Source organism: Mustela lutreola, chromosome 6, assembly GCF_030435805.1.
Source record: "Mustela lutreola isolate mMusLut2 chromosome 6, mMusLut2.pri, whole genome shotgun sequence".
NCBI lineage: Eukaryota > Metazoa > Chordata > Mammalia > Carnivora > Mustelidae > Mustela > Mustela lutreola.
Genome location: NC_081295.1, coordinates 122,329,144 through 122,354,714, shown reverse-complemented (window position 1 = coordinate 122,354,714; position 25,571 = coordinate 122,329,144). Strand labels below are relative to the sequence as shown.

At 40.8% G+C, this 25,571-nt stretch overlaps 3 pseudogenes; 1 reads left to right on the top strand and 2 right to left on the bottom strand.

Moving 5' to 3' along the window:
* The window catches only part of LOC131834692 (CREB-regulated transcription coactivator 2-like), a 45,667-nt pseudogene extending 43,105 nt beyond the window's left edge, over nucleotides 1-2,562 (top strand).
* Nucleotides 2,563-16,572: 14,010 nt separating this feature from the next.
* Nucleotides 16,573-17,565, bottom strand: LOC131834691 (CREB-regulated transcription coactivator 2-like; annotated as a pseudogene).
* Nucleotides 17,566-19,521: 1,956 nt separating this feature from the next.
* LOC131834690 (CREB-regulated transcription coactivator 2-like) lies at nucleotides 19,522-23,617 on the bottom strand (annotated as a pseudogene).
* Nucleotides 23,618-25,571: the final 1,954 nt, after the last annotated feature.

Genomic DNA, 25,571 nt, shown 5'->3' with positions numbered 1-25,571 from the left:
AGTAAAAGCAGTTCTGAGAGGAAGTTTAGAGCAACAAAACATTCTTACAAAGATGTCAATTTGCCTTTACACTTCAGTGAACTAAAAAAAGAGGGACAAATTAAGCCCAAAGTTAACAAAAGGAAAGAGATAATAAAAAATCAGATCAGAATTAAATGAAATAGAGGCCAGAAAAACAATCAAAAGGATCAATGAAACTACAAGGTGGTTCTAGAAGATGATGAACACAAACTGGCAAAAAGTTAGCTAGTCTAAGAAAAAAAGAGACATAGACTGTACAGTGACTAATATAATATAATTAAAAAAGAAGAAATAAAAGAGGGTTATTACAACGGGTAGCACAGGAATATGTAGAAACATGAAAGACTATGAATAATTGCATACCAACCAATTATATATCTAAAGGAAATGAGTCCATTCCTAGAAACACACAACTGACCAAGACTGACTTAGGAAGATGTAGACAACCTGCACAGATCAGTCTAGTCATCTGAGAGGCACAGGTGGAGGCTGAAGGGCAGGAAGACAGGCTTGTAGGGGAGGCACAGACACCAGAGAGCCTGGGGTTGAGGAACACATGGGCCTACAGGCCCCCACATTGTGACTGACATACACAAGGAGCTCTCTTTATGGCCATTTATCTGATAACCAGATAAGCTCTGACCTGGCTGAGTTCCAAGAGCCCCCTCAACTAGCCTCTGTTTTCATTGTGGAGAACTGGGCACCAGGAGCTTTGGAAAAGTTACAGTGAGATTCCAGAAAAATGGCGACCTCTCTCCACTGTTATCCCTGCCAGAAAGACAGCTCTCCCTGTGGACCTGCCTATTTGTCTCTTCCCCCAGAGCCCAGCTGGTGGAGGATGTGCCCTGGGACAATGTCGCTGCTGCAAAGGGGCAGGTCTTTCTACTACCATCTGACTGAATAGGACAAGTAGGGACTCTGCCTTCACACCAGTGTGAGGAACCCCAGCCCTCAGGACACTTATCCAGGCCCTGCCCCTCCTAGCATCCTGCACAGCCACCAGGGAGCTTTTCTGAATGGCAATGTGCACTCCAAAGTCCCTGCTATTGAAGAGAACTTGTTAGAGGACAAAAATTTGTTGAAGTCATGCCATGCTTGGAAGCTGTCCTGATGTTCTTCCTGATCTTAGTCCTGTGAAATCCCTGCAATGAACACCTTTCTGATGTTAATCAGAGCAAAATGTGCTTCCTGACCAGCCTGCCAATGTGCATGTCCTTCCACCAGCCATGAACACGGGAAGCTCCCTACCTGATCTCACCAACCTGCACTTTCCCCTGGCACTTCCCACCCCCCAGGGCCATGAGGAGACAGCCTATCCCAGCCTGAGTGAGGCTATCAGTACCTCCAAATTAAGACACAGCATGATCCACCTCAGGATCAGTGGGAGCCAGTGCCCGGACCAAGTTTGGGCTATGATGAGGCAGGACTTTACTCCCTGCTCAGCTACCCATCCTGTGGTCTTCTCTGGGCAATCCCAACCCCTGGGCCTCCTGGAGCAGTCCCTAACCCAGTGTTCAAGGCTCTGATAGCCACCCCTCACTGTCAGCCTCCTCCCTGGGCCACCCCTCATTCAGTGCTCTGGCTCTCTCATCCTCTAATTCCTCCCCCTCTGCTTCATCTCCTGTGCTGGGTACCCCCCTTACCCAACTTCTTCCCCTGGAATCCCTTCCTGCCACCACCATGTTCCCCTCAGCCTCCTGAGATTGCCCAAGGACTCAGCTGACACCCAAGATCAACTGCCCAATTTGTGACAACAATGCCACATGCCTTGTCCTCCATCACTCAGGGTGTCCCCCTGGATACCAGCAAACTGTCCACTGACCAGAGGCTTCCTCCATACCCATACAGCCCCCCAAATTTGGTTCTGCCCACCCAGCCACCTACACCAAAGTCTCTATAACATCCCGTGATGTCCTCTCCGGCCTGCTTAAAGGAACCTTCAGGTGGGCAGCCCCTGGGTAGCCCACCACACTGTGGGACACTATACCCACCCAGCTCAATGGGCGTGAGCAAGAATTTCACCATCATCCAGTGAGGGACTTCAGCCTGGGGAACCTGTTTCCTCACAGCGTGCTCTTTGATGATTGCTGCTAGGACTTGTTCGCCCCCTGGCATGCACACACTCTGTCTCAGCAGCAAGAACGGTTTAGCATGGAATCCCATCAACCATCCTGATATTGGATCCCCCAGCTTTTTTGAGGGGCCTTTATTTTTAGGAAACAAGGGGCCAATTAGTGGCCTACAGGACCCCCATGCCCTCAACCACCAGAACTTGACCCTCTGTTCCTGCCATGGCTCAGGGCCCAAAAGCATCCTCCCAGGAGGGTCCTCCCCAGGTTATTGTAAGGAGATTGTGGCAACTCTGACTGGAGTGCCTGGCTTTGAGGGGTTATCAACCTAGCTGGGGTCGGGTTGGGGCTGGAGGAGTTGTTGCACATGACAACACTGGGCCTGGAATGGTTCCACATGCTGAGTGACCCCGATGGCTTGCTGTGTGATCCTGCTGTGGAGGACTCATTTCAAAGTCAGCATCTGCAGTGAGGAGCCTTCTCAACCTCCCTCTTCTTAGCACTGCCCCATCACTGTTCCTTTTCTCCCTTCCCCTGGGCAAGGAGAGACTCTACTCTGCCCACAGAGCCTCTGTCTAACCTGAATGAGGGATCCCAAGAATGAGGAAAAGTCAGGGGTTTGTCCTGGTGGCCCCTGAATTCTGCATAAGGGTTGGGTCCAGTGAAGCTCAAGGGGGGGCCTAACACTTATAACCTGTAACTCAAGAGATGGAGTAAGCAATCAAGAAACTCCCAAAAGAAAATCTCATGGTCACTAGTCTCATGGCTTCACTAGTGAATTCTATGAACATGCAGTGGAAAACTAATACCAATACTCCTCAAAGTCTTCCAGAATGTTAAGGAAGAGGCAACAATTTTGAATTCATTCTACAAAGGCTGTATCATTTTGATAGCAAACCACATAAGGACACCACCACAAGAAAAAAAAGCAATAAACCAGTATCCTTGATGAATACAGATGGGAAAACTCTCAAAAAATGTTATCAAACTGAGTTCACACATTAAACAAATTAGGCAGCATGGCTAAATGGGATTTATCTGTGGGATGCAAGGGTAGTTGAACCTACAAAGATCAATAAGTGTAATTCAATACACCAAGAAAAGGAAAGATAAAAATCACATGATCATCTCAAAAGTTGCCCAAGGAAATTAGACAAAATATACCATTCTTTTATGATAAAAACTCTTAATAGATTGGCTATAGAAGGAGCATACCTCTACATAATAAAGGCCACCTACAGGAACCCCACAGCAAACATCCTACTCAATGAAGAAAAATTGAAAGCATTTCCTCTAAGAACAGGAACATAACAAGGAAGGACACTCCCCACCTCTATTCAATATAGTAGTGGAAGTCCTAGCTAGAGCAATTAGGCAAGAGAAAGAAACAAAAGCCTTCCACATCAGGAAGGAAGATGTGAAAATATCACTCTTTGCAAATATCATCTTACATACAGAAAAGTCTGGAGTCAATAAAAAAAATCTGTTGAAAGTAATCAATGATTCAATAAAGTGACATAATACAAATTGACTTACAAAAATCAGTGGCATCCTTGTATGCTAACGGTCAAGCATCAGAAAATGAAAACAGCATCAAAAGCAACAAAATAGGAACAGAAGAAACCAGGGAAGTAAGAACTGGTACAATGAAAACTACAAGACTTTTCTGAAAGAAGTTGAAGACACAAACAAATGGAAACACAGTCCATGTTTATGATTCGAAGAATTAATACTGTTGAAATGACCATATTACACAAAGCCATTACAGAGTCAATGTGACCTCAATCAAAATACCAAAGGAGTTTCTTATAGAAATAGAAGAAATCATTCTGAAATTTGTGTGGAAACATAGGAGATTCCAAATAGCCAAAGGAATCCTGCAAAAAGAGAGCAAAGCTGGAAGTAGCACATTTCCTCCTTTCAAACCATACCCCAAAGGCATAGTAACAGAATACAACATGGTAATGGCACAAAAAGCAACATGTGCACCAATAGAACAGAATAGAGAGCCCAGAATTAAATCCCAACAATGTGGCCAACCAATAATAGGTAAGGAAGTCAGGAACACTCAATGAAAAGGATAGTCCCTTCAAGAAATGGTGCTGGGAACACTGGAGAAACACAAGCAGATCAATAAACTCTTTGGATCATCTACTCCTTTCAGAATATGTTTTTAATATGCAGCTAATAAATATGTACAGACATGATACAGATTATAAAAAGAAATTCAAACATGTTAAGAAAGTTAAGTTCAAAGCTTTTATAATAGAAGTTCCCTTTTTTTAAAAAAATAAGTCAAGCAGAGAGAGTCAATTATCATATGGTTTCACTTATTTGTGGAGAATAACAAATAGCATGGAAGACATGGGGAGTTAGAGAGGAGAAGGGAGTTAGGGGAAATTGGAAGGGGAGGTGAACCATGAGAGACTATGGACTCTGAAAAACAATCTGAGGGGTTTGTAGTGGCGGGGGGTGTGAGGTTGGGGGAACCAGGTGGTGGGTAAATAGAGGGCACGGATTGCATGGAGCCCTGGGTGTGGTGCAAAAATAATGAATACCGTTATGCTGAAAATAAATGAAAAATAAAAAATAAAATAAAAAATAAAATTTATATATCTATTTATTTTTTTAAATAAACATATAATGTATTTTTATCCCCGGGGGTACAGGTCTGTGAATCGCCAGGTTTACACACTTTACAGCACTCATCGTAGCACATGCCCTCCCCAATGTCCATAAGCACACCCCTGTCTACCAACACCCCTCCCCCCAGCATCCCTCAGTTTGTTTTGTGAGATTAAGAGTCACTTATGGTTTGTCTCCCTCCTAATCCCATCTTGTTTCATTTATTCTTCCCCTACCCCCTTAACCTCCCATGTTGCATCTCAGCTTCCTCATATCACGGAGATGATATGATTGTTGTCTTACTCCCACTTATTTCGCTAAGCATGATACCCTCTAGTTCCATCCATATCATCGCAAATGGCAAGATTTCGTTTCTTTTGATGGCTGCATAGTATTCCATTGTGTATATATACCACTTCTTCTTTATCCATGCCTTTATCTGTGGCACTTTAGGCGTGCCTTCTTTATCCATTCATCTTTTGATGGGCATCTAGGTTCTTGTCATAGTTTGGCTATTGTAGACATTGCTGCTATAAACATTTGGGTGCACGTGCCCCTTCTGATCACTACGTTTGTATCTTTAGGGTAAATACCCAGTAGTGCAATTGCTGGGTCCTAGGGTAGCTCTATTTTCAACATTTTGAGGAACATCCATGCTGTTTTCCAGAGCGGTTGTACCAGCTAGTATTCCTACAAACAATGTAGAAGGGTTCCCCTTTCTCCACATCCTCACCAGCATCTGTCATTTCCTGACTTGTTAATTTTAGCCATTCTGACTGGTGTGAGGTGATATCTCATTGTGGTTTTGATTTGTATTTCCCTGATGCCGAGTGATGTGGAGAACCTTTTCATGTGTCTTTTGGCCATCTGGATGTCTTCTTTGCAGAAATGTCTGTTCATGTCTTCTGCCCATTTCTTGATTGGATTATTTGTTCTTTGGGTGTTGAGTTTGCTAAGTTCTTTATAGATTTTGGACACTAGTCCTTTATCTGATATGTCATTTGCAAATGTCTTCTCCCATCCTGTCATTTGTCTTTTGGTTTTGTTAACTGTTTCCTTTGCTGTGTGAAAGCTTTTAAACTTGATGAATTCCCAATAGTTCATTTTTGCCCTTACTTCCCTTGCCTTTGGTGATGTTTCTAGGAAGAATTCTCTGAAGCGAAGGTGGAAGAGGTTGCTGCCTATGTTCTCCTCAAGGATTTTGATGGATTCCTTTCTCACATTGAATCCTTCATCCATTTTGAGTCTATTTTCATGTGTGGTGTAAGGAAATGGTCCAATTTTTTTTTTTTTTTCTGCATGAGGCCATCCAATTTTCCCAACACCATTTATTGAAGAGGCTGTCTTTTTTCCATTGGACATTCTTTCCTGCTTTGTCGAATATTAGTTGACCATAGAGTTGAGGGTCTATTTCTGGGCTCTCTATTCTGTTACATTGATCTATTTGTCTGTTTTTGTGCCAGTACCATGCTGTCTTGATGATGACAGCTATGTAATAGAGCTTGAAGTCTGGAATTGTAATGCAACCAATTTGGCTTTCTTTTTCAATATTCCTTTGGCTATTCAAGGTCTTTTCTGGTTCCATATAAATTTTAGGATTATTTGTTCCATTTCGTTGAAAAAAAAGGGGGGGAGGGATTTTGATAGAGATTGCATTAAATGTGTAGATTGCTTTAGGTAGCATAGACATTTTCACAATATTTGTTCATCCAATCGAGGAGCATGGAACATTTTTCCATTTCTTTGTGTCTTCCTCAATTTCTTTCATGAGTACTTTATATTTGTCTGAGTATAGATTCTTAACCTCTTTAGTTAGGTTTGTTCCTAGGTATCTTATAGTTTTGGGTGCAACTGTAAATGGGATTGATTCCTTAATTTCTCTTTCTTCTGTCTTGTTGTTGTTGAGAAATGCACTGATTTCTGTGCATTGATTTTATATCCTGACACTTTACTAAATTCCTATACAAGTTCTGGCAGTTTCGAAGTGGAGTCTTTTGGGTTTTCCACATATAGTGTCATATCATCTGCGAAGAATGATAGTTTGACTTCCTCTTTGCCCATTTTGATGCCTTTAATTTCCTTTTCTTGTCTGATTGCTGAGGCTAGGACTTCTAGTACAATGTTGAATAGCAGTGGTGATACTGGACATCCCTGCCATCTTCCTGACCTTAGCGGAAAAGCTTTCAGTTTTTCTCCATTGAGAATGATATTTCTGGTGGGTTTTTCATAAATGGCTTTGATAATATTGGGTTATGTGCCCTCTATCCCTACACTTTGATAAGTTTTGATCAGGAAGGGATTCTATACTTAGTCAAATGCTTTTTCAACATCTATGGAGAGGATCACATGGTTCCTGTTCTTTCTTTTCTTCTTTTTTAATTTTTAATTTATTTTCAGCATAACAGTATTCAATGTTTTTGCACTACTCCCAGTGCTCCATGCAATCCATGCCCTCTCCAATACCCACACCTGGTTCCCCCAAACTCACACCCCCCACCCCTTCAAAACCCTCAGATTGTTTTTCAGAGTCCATAGTCTCTCATGTTTCACCTCCCCTTCCAATTTCCCCCAACTCCCTTCTCTCTAACTCCCCTTGTCCTCCATGCTATTTGTTATGCTCCACAAATAAGTGAAACCATATGATAATTGGCTCTCTCTGCTTGACTTATTTCACTCAGCATAATCTCTTCCAGTCCCGTCCATGTTGCTACAAAAGTTGGGTGTTCATCCTTTCTGATGGAGGCATAATACTCCATAGTGTATATGGACCACATCTTCTTTATCCATTTGTCCGTTAAAGGGCATCTTGGTTCTTTCCACTGTTTGGCGAGCGTGGCCATTGTTCCTATAAACATTGGGGTACAGATGGCCCTTCATTTCACTACATCAGTATCGTTGGGGTAAATACCTAGTAGTGCAATGGCAGGATCATAGGGAAGCTCTATTTTTATTTTTTATTATATATATATATATATATATATATTCTTGAATTTATTTTCAGCATAACAGTATTCATTTTCTTTTCACCACACCCAGTGCTCCCTGCAATCTGTGACCCTATAACACCCAACACCTGGTACCCCAACCTCCCACCTCCCTTCACTTCAAACCCCTCAGATTGTTTTTCAGAGTCCATAGTCTCTCATGTTTCACCTCCCTTTCCAATTTCCCTCAACTCCCTTCTCCTCGCTAACTCCCCATGTCCTCCATGCTATTTGTTAGGCTCCACAAATAAGTGAAACCATATGATAATTGACTTTCTCTGCTTGACATTTCACTCACCATAATCTCTTCCAGTCCCATCCATGTTGCTACAAAAGTTGGGTATTCGTCCTTTCTGATGGAGGCATAATACTCCATAGTGTATATGGACCACATCTTCCTTATCCATTCGTCCGTTGAAGGGCATCTTGGTTCTTTCCATAGTTTTGTGACCGTGGCCATTGCTGCTATAAACATTGGGGTACAGATGGCCCTTCTTTTCACTCCATCTGTATCTTTGGGGTAAATACCCAGGAGTGCAATGGCAGAGTCATAAAGAAGCTCTATTTTTAATTTATTGAGGAATCTCCACACTGTTCTCCAAAGAGGCTGCACCATCTTGCATTCCCACCAACAGTGGAAGAGGGTTCCCCTTTCTCCACATCCCCTCCAACACATGTTGTTTCCTGTCTTGCTAATTTTGGCCATTCTAACTGGTGTAAGGTGATATCTCAATGTGGTTTTAATTTGAATCTCCCTGATGGCTAGTGATGATGAACATTTTTTCATGTGTCTGATAGCCATCTGTATGTCTTCATTGGAGAAGTGTCTGTTCAGATCTTCTGCCCATTTTTTGATATGATTGTCTGCTTTGTGTGTGTTCAGTTTGAGGAATTCATTATAGATCCTGGATATCAACCTTTTGTCTGTACTGTCATTTGCAAATATCTTCTCCCATCCCGTGGGTTGCCTCTTTGTTTTTTTGACTGTTTCCTTTGCTGTGCAGAAGCTTTTGATTTTGACGAAGTCCCAAAAGTCAATTTCGCTTTTGTTTCCTTTGTCTTTGGAGACATATTTTGAAAGAAGTTGCTGTGGCTGATATCGAAGAGATTATTGCCTATGTTCTCTTCTAGGATTCTGATGGATTCCTGTCTCACGTTGAGGTCTTTTATCCATTTTGAGTTTATCTTTGTGTATGGTGTAAGAGAATGGTCGAGTTTTATTCTTCTACATATAGCTGTCCAGTTTTACCTGAACCATTTATTAAAGAGACTGTCTTTTTTCCACTGTATATTTTTTCCTGTTTTGTCAAAGATTAATTGACCGTAGAGTTGAGGGTCCATATCTGGGCTCTCTACTCTGTTCCACTGGTCTATGTCTCTGTTTTTATGCCAGTACCATGCTGTCTTGGTGATCACAGTTTTGTAATAAAGCTTGAAATCAGGTAACGAGATGGTCCCCATTTTATTTTTGTTTTCAACATTTCCTTAGCGATTTGGGGTCTCTTCTGATTCCATACAAATTTTTGGATTATTTGCTACAGCTCTTTGAGGAATACCGGTGGAATTTTTATCAGAGTGGTGCTAAAAGAATGCCTTTTTTTTTTTTTTTTGGACTGAGATTGCATTAACTCTGTAAATGGCTTTGGGTAATATCATCATTTTAACAATACAATTTCTTTCAACCCAAAACATGAGCTGTCTGTCCAAATTGCTTGTGGCTTCATCTTCTTTTCTCAAAGTGTTGTGGTTTTAATTGTACAGATCTTTGAGCCCCTTGGTTACATATATTTCTAGGGATGGTATTTTGATGCTGTTATGAGTAGAATAGTTTTCTCTATTTCTTTTTCTCATGCTCCATCATTAGTGTAAATGAATGTCATGTATTTGTGTAAGTTTATTTTGTAACATTTCACTTTATCAAATCTCTGATTATAATAGAATTCGATTGACTTCTTAAGTTCTTCTATACTCAAAATGGCATCATGTGCAAATAGTGACAATTTTACTTCTTCCTTCTTGATGTGGATGTTTTTTATTTCTCTCTCCTGCCTAATTGTTCTAGCTAGGACTTCCACTACTATACTGAATAAGGGTGAGTAGCCTTCTCTGTTATGTTCCTGTTCTTTGAGGAAAGGTTTTCACTTTTTCTTCATTGAGTACAATGTTAGCTGTAGATTTCTCATAATGGTCTTTATTATGATGAGATACAGTCTTTTTAATTTTATTTAAATCCAATTAATATATAATGTGTTATTTCTTGGTTTCAGAGGTAGAGGTCAGTGATTCATCAGTCTTACATAATATCCAGTGCTCATTACATCACCTGCCCTCACTCTCTATACCCAATCCATCAAGAGTTTTTATCATGAAAGAATGGTGTATTTTGTCAAATTTCTTTAGGCAACTATTGGGAGGACCATGTGATTTTTATCCCTCATCTTATTGGTGTATTGAATTATACTTGCAGATTTTATATGTTGAATTATCTTTGCATCCCATTGATAAATCCCATCTGGTCATAGTGTATGGTCCTTTTAATGTGTTTCAACTTGGTTTGCTAACATCTATAGTCATCAAACGTATTGATTTAAAGTATCATTATCTTGTTTGCTATCAAGGTAATACTCATTTTGTGGAATGGTTTAGAAACATTGCCTCTTCCTCAATATTTTGGAAGAGATTGGGCAATTTGTTTGATGCTGAAGGAGGTACCACAAAGCATTTTAAGCAGCAGAACACAAAATCAGAACATTTAGAGGTCTGCTACAGTGACTGGGACTGTCCCTGGCTTAAAGACGCTCAGGTCAAGGACGCTGGGAAATCCCAGGTAGGACAGTTTGGCCTCAGGATCCCTGGGGTTACAAGAACAGGGGTGCCTGAGTGCAGCAGAGTTCCCAGGCATCACACTAGAGAAAATGACTGAAAATAACAAGTCTAGGCACTGGCTTTCTGCTCAGTTTTGTCATAAATTACAAACTGCTACATGGTCCTACTATTGCTCTCTGGGCAGGGGCCCAGCAAAGGCAGAAGTGTGCCAAGATGCACCTCCTTCCCCTGAGAGGAATAGCACAGGTATGCACCACAGGAGCCTGTAAAGTTTGAGACTTAAAACAGGATTTCATGCCTGAGATAAAAATGTTCAGTCATAGGGTGGGTAAACACAAAGTTTGTAAGGAATCCAGTTTGACAAAAGTGATTGACTACTCATCCGTGAGGGCTCACTGAAGAGTGGGGGAGGGTGCAAACTTTCAACTTCAGGTATAGATTGGGGCACCGTCATATTCATCTCCCACCTGGTGCTGAAAGCCTTCAAGGAGCACATACTGCAATCTGGAGCCACCAGCACTGAGCCCAACCCCCTGGAAAGGGAGGGGAAATTCGTCCCCCCAGAAGTTCACTAAGAATCAGCACAAGAAGCTTCTCCCCCAGAAGACCAGCAGGAACTTCCAGTTAAGACCAAGGTTATGGATCATAGAGAACTCCAAAACTTCAGCCTGGGCTAAAACAGTTCATAGCATCTGCGAGTATTTGATGACAATGAAGATAATGATGATGATGATGATGATGATGTAGTCTTGGGGATTTATTTATCCATTCTCTTGTTTTATCAGTTCTTTTTAAATTCTTCACTTCTTTTTTTAAAGTGGACTCTTTTTAAAAATTTTTTTATTTTTTATAAACATATAATATATTTTTATCCCCAGGGGTACAGGTCTGTGAATCGCCAGGTTTACACACTTCACAGCACTCACCATGGCACATACCCTCCCCAATGTCCATAACCCCACCCCTGTTCTCTCAACCCCCTCCCCCCAGTAACCCTCAGTTTCTTTTGAGAGATTAAGAGTCACTTATGGTTTGTCTCCCTCCCAATCCCATCTTGTTTCATTTATTCTTCTCCTACCCCCTTAACGCCCCATGTTGCATCTCCGCTTCCTCATATCAGGGAGATCATATGATAGTTGTCTTTCTCCGATTGACTTATTTCGCTAAGCATGATACCTTCTAGTTCCATCCACGTCGTCGCAAATGGCAAGATTTCATTTCTTTTGATGGCTGCATAGTATTCCATTGTGTATATATACCACATCTTCTTGATCCATTCATCTGTTGATGGACATCTAGGTTCTTTCCATAGTTTGGCTATTGTATACATTGCTGCTCGCTCTTTTTTTTTTTTTTTTTTTAGGTTTTATGTATTTATTTGAAAAGAGATCACAAGCAGGCAGAGAGGCAGGCAGAGAGAGAGGAGGAAGCAGGCTCCCTGCTGAGAAGAGAGAATTGTGCCCTCCACAATACCCACCACCAGGCTCACCCAACCTCCCAACCCCCTCCCCTCCCCTCCAAAACCCTCAGTTAGTTCCTCAGAGTCCACAGTCTCTCATGGCTCATTTCCCCCTCTAATTTCCCCCAACTCGCTTCTCCTCTCAATCTCCCCATGTCCTCCGTGTAATTCTTTATGCTCCACAAATAAGCAAAACCATATGATAATTCACTCTCTCTGCTTGACTTATTGCTATTTTTGTCTTTTCTCTGTCTTTCATCTATTTTCCCCTGGACATAATGACTAGACAGAGAAATTCACCCAAAAGAAAGATCAGGAGACAGTAATCACTGCCAGGGATTGAATCAATATGAATACAAGTAAATTGTCAGAACTGGAATCAACACAACAATTATAAAGGTAATAGCATAGAAGACAGTAGAGAATCTCTTACTGGGGAAATAAAACAACAAAAATATAATCAGGCTGAAATTTAAAAAGCTATTACTGAGATGCAGTCTCAAGAGAGATGTATCAACTACCAAAACTGAAACTGGAAGAAAAAGAAAACTTAACAGACCCATAACCAGCAAGGAAATTGAAGCAGTAATAAAAAATCTAGCAATAAACAAGAGTTCAGTCCAGATGCACCCAGAATTCTATCAAACATTTAAAGAAGAATCAATACTTATTCTTCTGAAGCTTTTTAAAAAAATAGAAATGGAAGGAAATTTTCCAAAATCATTCTAGAAAGCCAGCATTACCTTGATCCCAAAACCATACAAAGAGCCCACCACAAAAGACAATTACAGACAAATATCCCTGATGAATGTGATGCAAAAATTCTCACCAAGATACTAGCCAACAAGATCCAACAGTACATTAAAAGGACTATTCACCATGACCAAGTGGGATTTATTCCTGGGTTACAAGAGTAGTCCAACACCTGCAAATTAATCAATGTAATACACTACATTAATAAAACTAAGGGCAGGAAATGATATGATTTTCTCAATAGATGCAGAAATAGTATTTGACAATATACAGCATCTTTGCCTGATTAAAATTCTCTCACAGTGGTGTGATAGAGGGAACATACCTCAATATCATAAAAGCGATCTATGAAAAATCAACAACAAATATCATTCTCAGTGGATAAAAACTGAGAGTTTTTCCCTTGGGAATACAACAGGGATGTCCCTTCTCACCACTGCCATTCAACATAGTACTGGAAATCGTAGCCTCAGCAATCTGACAAGAAAAACACAAAATAATTAAAATAAATAAATAAATAAATCCATAGGTTTTTTTTTTTTAAGTTTTAAAGTTAAAAGATAAATAAATAAAAGGCATACAAATTGGCAAAGAAGTCAAACCCTCGTTCTTCACAGATGACATGATCCCCTCTGTGGAAAACCCAAAGAACTCCACTCCAAAATCATGACAACTCATACAGCAAATCAGCAAAATGGGAGGATATAAAATCATGGCACAGAAGTCAGTTGCATTACTACACATTAACAATGAGAAATAAGAAAAAGAAATCAAGGAATCAATCCATTAACAATTGCACCAAAACCCAAAAATCATTTTACCTAAGTAGCCTAACCAAAGTGGTAAATAATATGTACTCTGAAATTGATAGAGCTCTCATGAAAGAAATTGAGACTGACACCAAGAAATGGAAAAATATTCCATGTTCATGGATTGGAAGAACAAATATTGGTTTTTACTTTGTCTTTTTTAAAATCTTTTTTACAATTTTATTTATTTAATTGAGAGAGAGAGAGAGCACAAGCAGTGAAAGTGGCAGGCAGAGGAAGAAGAAGGCTCCCCATTGAGCAAGGAGCCTGATGTGGGACTCAATCTCAGGACCCTGGTATCATGACCTGAGTCAAAGGGAGATGCTTAACTGACTGAGCCACCCAGGCATGACAGAACAAATATTGTTGATATGTCTATCCTACCCAAAGCAATCTACATATTCCATGTAATCCTTATTAAAAACACCATCAACATTTTTCACAGCACTGGAACAAATAATGCTAAAATTTGTACAGAACCAGAAAAGAACCCGAATAGCCAAATGAATGTTTAAAAAGAAAACCAAAGCTGGTGGCATCCATCATAACTTCATACTTCAAGCTGTATTGCAAAGCTGTCATCATCTAGACCGCATGGTATCGGCACAAAAACAGACACATAGACCAATGGAACAGAATAGAGAACCCAGAAATGGACCCTCAACTCTCTGGCCGACTAATCTTTGACAAAGCAGGAAGGAATATCCAATGGAAAAAAGATAGTCTCTTCACTAAATGGTGCAGTGAAAATTGAACAGCCACATTGGGAGAATGAAACTGGACCATTTTCTTACACCATACACAAAAATAAACTCAAAACGGGTAAAGTGCTAAATGTAAGACAGGATTTCATAAAAATCCTAGAGGAGAACACAAGTAGGATCTTCTTTATACTCAGCCATAGTAACAACCTGCTAGACATGTCTTCAAAGACAAGGGAAACAAAAGCAAAAATAAACTATTGAGATGTCATCAAGACAAAAAGTTTCTGCACAGCAAAGGAAAAGGTTGAGAAAACTAAAAGACAGCATACAGAATGGGAGAAAATATTTGCAAATGTCTTACCAGATATAAGGATAGTATCTAAATCAATGCTCAGAAATCAGTTGCATTTCTTTACACCTGCAACAAGACAGAAGAAAGAGAAATTAAGGAATCAATCCCATTTATAATTTCACCCAAAACCATATGATACCTAAGAATAAACCTAACCAAACAGGCAAGGAATATATACTCAGAAAACTATAAAGTACTCTTGAAAGAAATTGAGGAAAACACAAAGAAATGGAAAAATGTTCCATGCTCATGGATTGGAAGAACAAATATTGTGAAATGTCTGTGCTAACTAAAGCAGATATAAGGCTAGTATCCAAAGTCCATAAAGAACTATCAAACTCAACACCCAAAAATTAAAAATCCAGTCAAGAAATGGGCAAGAGACATGGACAGACATTTCTGCAAAGAAGACATACAAATGGCCAACAGACATGTGAAAAATTGCTCCACATCCTTTGGCATTGGGGAAATACACATCAAAACCACAATGAGACACCACCTCACACCAGCAAGAATGGATCCCATTAATAACTCAGGAAACAACAGATGTCGGTGAGAATGCAGAGAAGGGGGAAATCTCTTAAACTGTTGGTGGCAATGCAAATTAGTACAGCCATGCTGGAAAACAGCATGGAGGTTCCACAAAAAGTTAAAAATATAGCAACCCTACCCTACCCAGAAGTTGTACTACTAGGTATTTCTCCAAACGTTACAAACATGGTGATCTGAAAGGGAACACGTACGCCAATGTTTACAAAAGTGGTGTCCACAATAACCAAACTATGAAAAGATCCCAGATGTCCATCAGCAGATGAATGGATAAAGAAGAGGTGGTTGTAGATAAAAGAATAGAATATTACTCAGCCATTAAAAGAATGAAATCTTGCTATTTGCAGTGATGTGGATGGAACTAGTGGGTTTATGCTAAGTGAAATAAGTCAGAGAAAAACAAATAACATACGATTTCAATTATATGTGTAATTTAAGAATCAAAACAGATGAACGTAGGGAAAGGAAGGAAAAACAAAATAAGACAAAATCAGAGAGGGAGACAAACCATAAGGCTCTCTTAACTATAGGAAACAAACCCTGTTGCTGGATGCAAGGTGTGTGGGGATATGGGGTAAGTGGGTGTTGGACATTAAGGTGGGCACTTGATGTAATGAGCACTGGGTGTCACTTGCAACTGATGAGTCACTAACCTCTACCTCTGAAACTAATAATACACTACATGTGTATTAACTGATTTTTTTGTTTGTTTTGTTTTTTTAAATTTATTTTTTATTTATTTTCAGCATAACAGTATTCATTATTTTTGCACCACACCTAGTGCTCCATGCAATCCGTGCCCTCTATAATACCCACCACCTGGTACCCCAACCTCCCACCCTCTGCCCCTTCACAACCCTCAGATTATTTTTCAGAGTCCATAGTCTCTCACGCTTGACCTCCCCTTCCAATTTCCCCCAACTCCCTTCTCCTCCCAAACTCCCCATGTCCTCCTTGCTATTTGTTATGCTCCACAAATAAGTGAAACCGTATGATAATTGACTCTCTCTGGTTGACTTATTTCACTCAGCAGAATCTCTTCCAGTCCCATTAACTGATTTTATATAAAAATAAAACTATTGTTCTTATTAAAAATAAATAAAAATAAATAGCTATAAATGTTTGTTAGAATTCACTAGTGAAGTGATTTGACTATGAGGTTTTATGTTTGTTTGTTACTGACTCAAATCTTGAATTACAAGTAAAAAGTGCATTAGGCCCTCCATTGAGCTCCCCGGGCCCACCCCTTGTGTGGAATAGGTGCCACCTGGACAAACCCCTTGCATTTTCTCATTCTTGGGATCCCTTGTTCATGTTAGAAAGAGGATCTGGAGGCAGAGTGGAGTCTCTACTGTCCAGGGGAAAGGGAGAAAAGGGACAGTGATGGGACATGTCCAAGAAGAATGATACTGAGAAACCCCTCACTGCAGCTACTCACTGCAGAATAAATCCTACACAGCAGGATCACAGAGCAGGGCACAAGGTTAGCTCAGCATGTGGAGCCCATCCAGTCCCAGTTGTTCCATGCCCAGCTCCTCCTCTAACCCCAAATAAGCCACAGCCAGGCTGTGGACACCTCAGGTCAGGCACTCTAGCCAACTCTGCCACAATCTCCTTAGAGAAACCTAGGGAGGACTCTCCTGGGAGGATCATGTTGGGTCCTGAGCCATGGCAGGAATAGTGGGACAAGTTCTGGTGGTTGAGAGCATGGGAGTCCTTGAGGCCATTCACTAGTCCCTCACCTCATAAAAGCCCAGGCCCTTAGGAAAACATGGAAGATCCTGCACAAGGCTAATTGCTGGGCTCTCCCTGCTGAACTGATCCAGCTGCAGGGTCCAAGTTGTGCATGCCAGGAAGAGTTTGAGTCAGAGCAGCAGTCATCAGAGAGCATTCTATATGGAAACAGTACCCAGGCTGAAGTCACTCATTGGCCGGTGGTAAGATTGTTCCTTATACCCATGGAGCTGTATGGGTAGTGTCCCATAGTGCCATGGTCTGCTCAGGGGTTGCTCACTAGAAAGCTGCATTGATCAGGCTTGGAAGACTTCCCTAGCTGAGGTAGAAGCTTCAGGGTGGGTGGCTGGGTGGTCAGAACCATACTCAGGGGCCAAATGGGTATAGAGGCAGCCATTGGTCAGTGGGTAGTTTGCAGGTATCTAGGGAGCATCCTGAGTGAAAGAGGATGATGTAGGTTACATTATTGGCAAAAACTGTTTGGGCAGCTACTGTTGGGACTTTCTCGTGTCAGGTGGGTCCATGAGCAAACTGAGGGGGCTGAGGGGCACATGATGGTGGGGGTAGGTCCCAGTTGTAGAACCGGGGTAAGAGGAGGAACCCAGCATAGGAGATGAAGAAGTGGAGGAGGAATTGACGGAGGAGACAGCTAATCCACTGAATGAGAGGGAGGAGTCAGACAGTGATCAATAGTTGTAGGAGCTTGGACCTATGGTGGGAGACTGGTCAAGAAAGTCTAGAGGTCAGGATTGCTGGCAAAGTGTTTCAGGATGAGTCGCTGATCAGGGAATAAAGTCATGAATCATCATAGCCCAGGCTCAGACCCAGACACTGCCCCCCACTGATGCCAAGGGGTAATCATGTTATGGTTCAAATTGGAGGTACCATTGCCCCACTCAGGCTGGGATAGGCCATCTCCTCAGGGTCCTGTCAGGTGGAAAGTGCCAGGGGAAAGTGTGGTTGGTGAGATCACGTAGAAGAGCCTCTTGTGGTCATGGCAGGTGGAAGGACAGGCACACTGGCAAGCTGGTCAGGAGATGGAAAGATGTTAATTCCATGAAGTTCCAGGGGGTCAAGATGGCAGAGAAGTAGGAGACCATGTTTCAATAGGTCCCCTGAATTGAGCTAAATATCTACCAGAACACTGTGAACACCCATGAAATCAGCCTGAGATGTAAGATTATACACTTCTGGATCTCTACGGGGGCAGAAGAGCATCAGTGGAGAGGTCAGTGGATTGGTAATGCTGGGAGTGATATCGGAGGATAAACAGAAGGGGAGGGAGCCACCAGAAGCAATGTATTAGAAAGTAATACCCCAATATGAAAGTGCCCTGTGCTTGGGGACCAGCTTTTACCTGGAGTCTGGTTAAAAGCACTCAAAAAGAACAAAGGGTCTTAAGGAGCAATTGGTGGAATTGGGCAGCCACAGGAATGGACATAAAGTCACAGCCAGTACCCACTCATGTCGGAGAGAGCCCGGCAGGGGCCCCAGTTGGTGGTCCCTGAGCCTGCTGCTTTCCTCTGCTTGCACCACTGCACAGACTGGGCACACCCTCATCACGCCTGACAGAGTTTGGCTCAGGCTCCTGCCATAGGTCCCTGGACCCACACCCTTCTGCGACCTGCACTGCTGCTAGGTGTAAGTGCACTCACTGTGGGCATGGACCCCGGACAGCAGTCTCAGCCACAGGAGCTACCAGGATTGGGCTTGCCCAGACCAATATCGGTTGTGGCTCTAGTGGCACAAGGATGCAGAGACAATCGGGGGCCTCAGGCAACCACAGAGATGATGGCTGGAGGTGAGCACCACCTGTGGGAGGTTGTGCTGTTCAGCGGAGTTTGCAGAAGGGGAGCCTGTGTGTTTTGGACCACACATTGGGGAGCAGACTAAGGCTTCTCTCTGAAGCCAAGGACTAGGTGCAGACTGTTTATTTGCACTAACCCTCTGAAAAGCTACAAAAAAAAAAACCCGGAAGAACAAAAACCTCCAGAGAACCAAAGCCTGAAAAACTGTTTTCCACAGCCCAGCCCATGCAAGACTGACTGAAAAACAAGGAGGCAGGTCCCTTCCCCAGAAGACAAGCCCAAAGAATAAGAGAACAATAACCACAGGGTCTCCATTAAACTATAAAACCACAACATCAGGGGAAAAAGAAAACAATATATTAAGCCTCTGGTATTGTCACAAACCTGTACATTTCATAGATACAACTTTTTTTTTTAATTCATTCTCCTGCCACGTTGCTGAATTGCTATATGAGTTAAATTTGTTCTCACGATTCTTCTTCTTTTATTTTTTTAATCTACTTACCATTACAACTAGATGTTTAATACAGCATACTACATAATAACTTGAACTTTTTTCAAACATACACCCATGTTTCTTTTTCTTTTTCTTTATAGGTAAAGAGAGAGAGAGATACATGATAGATATAGATATAAGCATCAAGGTAATCCTTTTTCCCTGTTCAATACCACCCATATATATATACACCAGTTTTAATTTCCCTATATCTCTGGAAGGTTGAATCCTTTAACAAACATCACAAGATACACCCAGGAAATACTGAAATAACCTTCCTCACCTACATCAAAGCTTTATAAACACCTTCCCATTTATTCTTCTGTCACTGCTTCTGTGTATTTTTTTTTTTGTACTATATAAATCTTATTCTTTGCCTTCATTTTGGCTGTATTTTCCCTTTTTTTTTTCTTTCTTGTCTTTTACTTTTATCGGTCTTTTTGTCTGTTTTTCTTTATGTATTTTATAAATCCAGGAAATTCACAGGACTGAGGTCAGGAGGAGCATGAAGATAGATTCCTAGCATCCTATGGCTTCAGCAAATGTTTGTCTCTAGCAAGTTCTCCTCCTAGCAGGAACTTTTGAGTCCACTTCACCATTCAGAAAACCTCCACAGTGGCTGGGCATGTGCAGGGAGGCTTTGGGTCTGGATAAGTGTCCTAAGGGCTGGTTTTGTCACACTGGTGTGAAGGGCAGAGTGCAGGATTCCTGTTCAGTGCAGATGGTAGTCAAAACAATCAATCCTTCTGTGTATGGAAATTGCCCCAGGGCACCATTCTCCACCAGCTGCACTCCAGGGGAAGTGACAAATAGGCAGGACCACAGAGACAGCAATCATTGTGTTGGGCATAGCGGGAAGTGGGGACACCATTCTTTGGGGTTCTTGCTGCACCTGTTCCACAGCCCTGGTGTCCAGAGCTCCAGGATGAATATGGAGGCAAGTGGAGGGGGCTCTGGAACTCAGCCAGGCCAAAGCCAATCTCATTATCACTGGGCAGAAAACCACCATAACCAGAGATCCTTGTGTATGCCTGTCACAATTTGGGGACATGTAGGCCCCCACATGTCATAACCCGAGGCTCTCTGTCATCTCCACCTACCTCAGCAAGCCTGTCTTCCTGCCCGTCAGCTTCCACCTGCACCTTACAGATGGTGGAACCGGTCTGTTCTGATTTTGTACATCTTCCTAATTCAGTCTTGGTTGGTGCATGTTTCTAGAAATGTGCCCATTTCCTCTAGGTATGAAGTTATTGGTATTTAATTGTTCATAGTCTCCTATGATTCTATATATTTCTGACTCTTCAATTGTAATAACTCCCTTTTATTTCTAATTTTATTCAAATCTTACTTTTTTCTTAGACTAAGTAAAAGTTTGCCATTTTCTTCATCGTTTAGAAGAACAACCTTAGATTTCATTAATCCTTCCTGTTATTTTTCTGGTCTCTATTTCTTTTACTTCCACTCTGATGATGATGATGATATTTCCTTCCTTTTGTTGACTTGGGTTTAATTTGCTCCACTTTTTCTAGTTACTTGAGTTGTAAAGTTAAATATTTTCTTTGAGATCTTTCTAATTTTTATTGCTATAAACATCCTCTCAGAACTGCTTTTGCTAAAAGCCATAGAATTTGGTATGTTGCATTTTAATTTTCACTTCCTAGAGATAATTATTTATTTCACTTTTATTTATTTATATTTTATTATCTTATGTTAGTCACAATACCATACATTATTAGTTTTTGAGGTGGTGTTCAAAGACTCATTAATTCCATATAACACCCTGTGCTTGATCCAACATGTGCCTCCTTAATTTAATACCTATCACCTAACTACCTCTTTGACATATTGGTTGTTTCCCCAATATCACATTATTCAAGCACCCAATGCCCAGTAAATCAATGTCTGAAACACTGGCTTTGAAGCCAAGAAAGTTTCTTTATCACAAGGACAGCCCAATGAGAAGGCTTGGGATCCTTCCCGAAGTTGCCTTGCCCCTGTGGAGCCGAGGGACAGCTTCTATATGTTTGGAGAAGGAGGTGAATATATGAGAGGTGTGTGAGGTGTTTCTAAAAACCTTGGGAACGTGGGTCTTGAAACATCTGGAGCTCTCTGTTCTTCCAGAAAATGAGGCACCTTCAGGACTTGGTGTGATTAGGTATGTCACATAGTTTCCAGACAAATGTTTCCATCTGGTTCCCATTCAGTTTCTATAATCAGTAAGAGAATGGGAGCAGAGGTAAAAAAAAAAAAAAGTTAATGATTGATCATGTGTAAGGTTGAGAGGTACATAAAACATAATTAAGGACAGAATAAAACACAATGTGAAGCTAAAGTGATAATGCAACTAATGCAACTATAGTTCTACATATGCTTACAAAACAAGTCCAGAAACCGTGGGTCCACGCTCAGCTGTTTAGAATTATTTTCCACATATTTTTAGTCTACTCACTTTCCTTTTGTTCATTCCTTTTTTTTTTAAACATATTAATTTAATTTTATTTTTTTCAGTGTTCCAAGATTCATTGTTTATGCACCACACCCTGGGTTCTATGCGATATGTGCCCTCCTTAATACCACCACCAAACTCACCCAACCTCCCACACCCCTCCCCTCTGAAATCCTCAGATTGTTTCTCAGAGTCCACAGTCTCTCGTGTTTTGCCTCCTCCTCTGATTTCCCCCAATTCACTTTTCCATTCCTTCTCCTAATGTCCTCCCTGTCATTATTTATGCTCCACAGGTAAGTGAAACCATATGATAATTGACTTTCTCTGCCTGACTTATTTCACTCAGCATAATTCCAGTCCCATCTATGTTGATACAAAAGATGGGTATTCATCCTTTCTGATGGAGTCGTAATATTTCATTTTATATTTGGACCATATCTTCTTTATTCATTCTTCTGTTGAAGGACATTTTGGCTCCTTCCACAGGTTGGTGATTGTGGTCATTGCTGCTATGAACATTGGGGTACAGGTGGCCCTTCTTTTCACTACATCTATATCTTTGGGGTAAATATCCAGTAATGCAATTGCAGGGTTATAGGGTACCACTATTTTTAATTTTTTGAGGAATCTCCACACTGTTTTCCAAAGTGGCTGCATTGACTTGCATTCTCACCAACAGTGTAAGAGGATTCCCCTTTCTCTACATCCAACACTTAATGTTTCCTATCTTGTTAATTTTTACCATTCTAACTGGTATAAGGTGGGGGTATCTCAATGGGTTTTTTTTTTTTAAGTTTTCATTTATTTATTTGACAGAGAGAGAGAGAGAGAGAGAGATAACAAGTAGGCAGAGAGGCAGGTGGAGACATAAGGGGAAGCAGGTTCCCTGCTGAGCAGAGAGCCAGATGAGGAACTGGATTCCAGGACCTTAGGATCATGACCTGAGCAGAAGGCAGAGGCTTTAACCCACTGAGCCACGAGGCGCCCCATCTCAATGTGATTTTGATTTCAATTTCCCTGATGGCTAATGATGGAACAGAGTAGAGAGTCCATATATGAGCCCTCAATCTATAGTCAAATAATCTTCAACAAGGCAGGATAAAATATCCAGTGGAAAAAATACAGTCTCTTCAATAAATAGTGCTAGGAAAATTGGACAGCTATTCTCGCACACCATACACAAAGATAATCTTGAAATGGACAAAAGACCTCAACATGGGGCAGGAAGCTGTCAAAATCCTAGAGAAGAACATAGGCAGTAACCTCTTTGACATTGGCCAGAGGAACTTCTTTCAAGACATGTCTCCAAAGTCAAAGGAAACAAAAGTGAAAATGAACTTTTGGCATTTCATCAAGGTAAAAAGCTTCTGCAAAACAAAGGGAACAGTCAACAAAACAAAGCAGCCACCCACAGAATGGGAGAAGATATCACAAATGATATTACAGACAAAGGGTTGATATCCTCTTGTTCATTTCTACCTTCATACCATCGTGGTAAAAGAAGTTGGTTAATATGATTTCAATCTTCTTAAATTTGCTACGATTTCTGTGCTCCATCATATGATCTAACATGGAGAATATTTCATGTGTGTGTAAGAGGAGTATACATCTGTTGTTGGACAGAATGTTCTGTAAATATGTCTTTTGTTCTAAAAGGTGGTTTCATTCCAATGTTTCCTTGTTGGTTTTCTGTTTGTTTGTTTGTTTTGTTGTTGTTTGTCTGGACAATCCATCCATTGTTGACAGTGGGGTGTTGAGGTCCCATATTATTTCTTCTGCTATGTCTGGTTGTTTCCCCTCTGGTGCACTATACTGACCATGGCTAACAGTATTATTCCACATGACAAAAGTGAAATTGTTATGGGATCCAGCACCAGTATCAACAAGTAGGGCAAATACAGGGCATATTTGAATCCAAAAGGCAATAAGTTGATAATGGGCACAGTCTGTACCTTTAGTTCCTCAGCTTCCACATGCACCATTTACCCACATTGGAAGTTTCATATAACAACACAACAAAACCACATTTTCACCCATCTACAAAGCTACCACTACAAATGAAGAAGTTCTCTCTTTCTACAAAATGAAACACACATTGAATCCAACACTGTTATATTATTTATTCCTCAAGTTCAGCCAAAATCCCTTTGACTATTCTGTTACATAGAGACAATATTTTAAGTATCACCAACAGCAACCTGAATAAAATCACATTCCTAATAAGAAGAGACAGGAAGAAAGTAGATAATAAAGACAAATAACACATCTACATGATAAGAAGGAGAAAATATGCAATGCTTCTACAGTTCTTTTTTTGTTATTGGTCACATGCAGGAACTGGTATCTGTGACTTCCATCTTCCACTTCCAATTCTGTGTCTTCTCATTTCTCCCAGAACCACAGCAGGTCAGCGTTCTCTATCTTGGAAGTGAACACAACTTCACCTGAAAGTCTGAGTCCTCAATAGTCTGATTTCCTTATATTTGCTGTAGTTTTCTATGCACCTATACCTTTGGAGTTGGAAATACTGAGAAATAGTACAGTGTTCAAGGTCAAAACTTTTGGCAGTTCACCAAGGGTTTGAAATTCTCTTCTTCATATACATCTTAATTCTTGTAGCAGTTCTGTTCTTTCCAACTGCTGTTGGCACACCAGGGAATTCAGACCCACATCCTTCATTCCCTGAAGTAACTAGCACAAGTTTCACATGTAAGAGACAGGTAAGTGTGTTTCATCCATTCCAGCATAGGAAGTATATAAAGTAGAATATTAGACTGTTCTCCTCTTAAACACCCAACAACCATCATTTCTCCAGAAATTTTTGGATGGCTAATGGCTCTGGCCAGAGTGCACATTTCCCAAAATAGAGCTAGTGACCCACCCATAGCCTCTGGCTCCTCTGCAAAACTCAAGCTGTGTTTAATTTGCAGAGTCATTCAGTGCAGACAAAAGGTTGATATCCAGGATCTATCAATAAAGAACTCCTCAAACTCAACACACACAAAACAGATAAGCATATCAAAAAAAAAAAATGGGCAGAAGATATGAACAGACACTTCTCTAATGAAGACATACAAATGGCTATCAGACACATGAAAAAATATTCACCATCACTAGCCATCAGGGAGATTCAAATTAAAACCACATTGAGAGAAGTGTCTGTTCATATCTTCTGCCCATTTTTTGATATGATTATCTGTTTTGTGTGTGTTGAGTTTGAGGAGTTCTTTATAGGTCCTGGATATCAATCTTTTGTCTGTACTGTCATTTGCAAATATCTTCTCCCATTCTGTGGGTTGCCTCTTTGTTTTCTTGCTGTTTCCTTTGCCTTTGAAGACATATCTTGAAAGAAGTTGCTGTGGCTGATATCGAAGAGGTTACTGCCTATGATCACCTCTAGGATTCTGATGGATTCCTGTCTCATGTTGAGGTCTTTTATCCATTTCAAGTTTATCTTTGTGTACAGTGTAAGAGAATGTTCGAGTTTTATTCTTCTACATATAGCCGTCCAGTTTTCCCAGCACCATTTATTGAAGAGACTGTCTTTTTTCCACTGTATATTTTTTCCTGTTTCCCTCAAGTCTATGATCAAAGATTATTTGATCATAGACTTGAGGGTCCATATCTGGGCTCTCTACTCTGTTTCACTGGTCTATGTGTTTGTTTTTATGCCAGTACCATGCTGTCTTGGTGATCACAGCTTTGTAGTAAAGCTTGAAATCAGGTAACGTGATGTCACCAGTTTTATCTTTGTTTTTCAACATTTCCTTAGCAATTTGGGGTCTCTTCTGATTCCATACAAATTTCTGGATTATTTGCTCCAGCTCTTTGAAGATTACTGGTGGAAATTTTGATTGGAATGGCATTAAAAGTATAGATTGCTCTAGGCAGTATAGACATCTTAACAATGTTTATTCTTCTGATCCAAGAGCATGG